The sequence below is a fragment of the Sinocyclocheilus grahami genome, unplaced genomic scaffold, assembly GCF_001515645.1.
Source record: "Sinocyclocheilus grahami isolate Dianchi unplaced genomic scaffold, SAMN03320097.WGS_v1.1 scaffold1622.1, whole genome shotgun sequence".
NCBI classification, from domain to species: domain Eukaryota; kingdom Metazoa; phylum Chordata; class Actinopteri; order Cypriniformes; family Cyprinidae; genus Sinocyclocheilus; species Sinocyclocheilus grahami.
Window position 1 is genome coordinate 95108 of NW_015506801.1, and position 2334 is coordinate 97441.

Here is a 2334-nt window from a genome sequence, read left to right on the forward strand (position 1 = left end):
CACACACACACACACACACACACTCACACACACTCACACACACACACACACTCTCACACACTCTCACACACACACACACACACACATGCACACACACACACACACACACACACACACACACACACACACTCGTCTGGTAAGACTGGTCAGGTAGTCTTTCAGTCCTGGAGCTCATGCAGTGTCGTGTAATGGTTGAAAAATGCTACTCGTGCTATTCTGCAGAAATCAGGTTCGACCGGTTCTGAGCGTCTCAAATCTCTTTTTCAGCCGAAGTGAGTGAAGTCGAGCTGCTCTGTTTGACCAGAGATCACAATAAAACCACACAGGGAGAGAGAATGAAGATTTACACACGACGAAAGACACTGCCGAAAATGAGCTTTGCATTTTAAAACTATTCAGATGTCAGAAAGAGCTTTATTACTAAGTATGTTTACAAACACAAAGAATTTGACTTAAGCTTCCAGTGCAGAAGAAAATACAGACATACTAGTGCTGTCAAACGATTAATCTATTCATTTGTTTGCATAATATATGTGTGTGTTCTATGTATGTTTGTTATGTATATATAAATACACACACATACAATATATATACTGAAAATATTTACATGTCTATATTTATATTCATATAATTTCTATTATAAATAAATATATTTAATATATAAACATAGCATATTTTTCTGAAATATATACATGCATTTGTTTGTATTTATATATACATAATAAACATACACAGTACACACGCATATATTATGTAAACAAAAATTTTATTTTGGATGCGATTAATTGTGATTAATCATTTACATTTAGTCATTTAGCAGACGCTTACAAATGAGGACAATAGAAGCAGTCAAAACTAACAAAAGTTAGTAGTGTGATTGTTAAAGATTAATCTTGCAGCGGCATTTTGGGTTAATTGCAGAGGTTTGATAGAAGTGGCTGGAAGACCTGCCAAGAGAGCATTGCAATAGTCCAGCCTGGACAGAACAAGAGCTTGAACAAGGAGTTGTGAAGCATGTTCTGAAAGAAAGGGCCTGGTCTTCCTAATATTGTATAAAGCAAATCTGCAGGACCGGACAGTTTTAGCAATGTGGTCTGAGAAATTCAGCTGATCATCAATCACAACTCCAAGGTTTCTGGCTGTTTTTGAAGGAGTTATGGTTGATGAGCCTAACTGGATGGTGAAATTTTGATGAAGTGATGGGTTTGTTGAAACCACAAGCAGTTCTGTCTTAGCCAGGTTGAGTTGAAGGTGATGGTCCACATCGTTAAGTGGTTTAAGTTTAACAGTGACTCGATTGCTGATAAAACAAATTGTTTGTGAATAGAAAGTACAGAGAGTCACCGAGGGTGGCGTATCGTGGTTGTTTCGGTTCGCTTTTGAATATTTTTACACTCCTAACAGATATATTGGATGAAGCCCATGTGCATTAAGTAGGCTATACAGATATACTCTAATAGTTAGATAATCAGATCGAGAGATAATCAGATAGATGTCTGTATACAGTAGATGGGTCGGTTGGTATTAGTTGTTTGATGATAATTGCAGTAGTGTGTTCAGACTTGTGAATTCTGCAGGTGTGTCTCTGCATCTGTTCTTGTGTAAAGTCTCTGAGCAAACTTCCTCGTAACTTGGTGAATATAAAACTTGTATCTGTCTTTATCTGTGTGTATGTGTGTGTGTGTGCGTATGTATGTGAGAGTGTGTGTGTGTGTGTACGTATGTGTGTGTGTGTGCGTATGTATGTGAGAGTGTGTGTGTGTGCGCGCATGTGTCTGTGTGTGTGTATGTAAGTGTGTGTACATGTCTATTTGTGTGTGTGTATGTGTGTGTGAGAGAGAGAGAGAGAGTGTGTGTGTGTGTGTGCACGCGTGTTTGTGTGTATGTGAGTGTGTGTATGTAAGTGTGTGTACATGTCTATTTGTGTGTGTGTATGTGTGTGTGAGAGAGAGAGTGTGAGTGTGTGTGTGTACGTATGTGTGTTTGTGTGTGTGTGTGTGTGAGAGAGAGTGTGTGTGTGTGTGTGTGTACGTATGTGTGTGTGTGTGTGTGTGTGTGTGAGAGAGAGTGTGTGTGTGTGTGTGTGTACGTATGTGTGTGTGTGTGTGTGTGTGTGTGAGAGAGAGTGTGTGTGTGTGTGTGTGTGTGTGTGTGTGTGAGTGTGTGTGAGTGTGTGTGTGTGTATGTGAGTGTGTGTGTGTGTGTGTGTGTGTGTGTATGTGTCTATTTATGTGTGTATGTGTCTATTTATGTGTGTGTGTGAGTGTGTGTGTGTGTACATTTGTGTGCGTGTGTGTGTGAGAGAGAGTGTGTGTGTGCGCGCGTGTGTTTGTG

At 39.7% G+C, this 2334-nt stretch overlaps 1 protein-coding gene across 2 annotated transcripts in view; it reads left to right on the forward strand.

The window, feature by feature from the left end:
* Positions 1–2334, forward strand: part of LOC107571624 (Golgi phosphoprotein 3-like) — a 24033-nt gene that overhangs the window by 12009 nt on the left and 9690 nt on the right. The window lies entirely within an intron of this gene.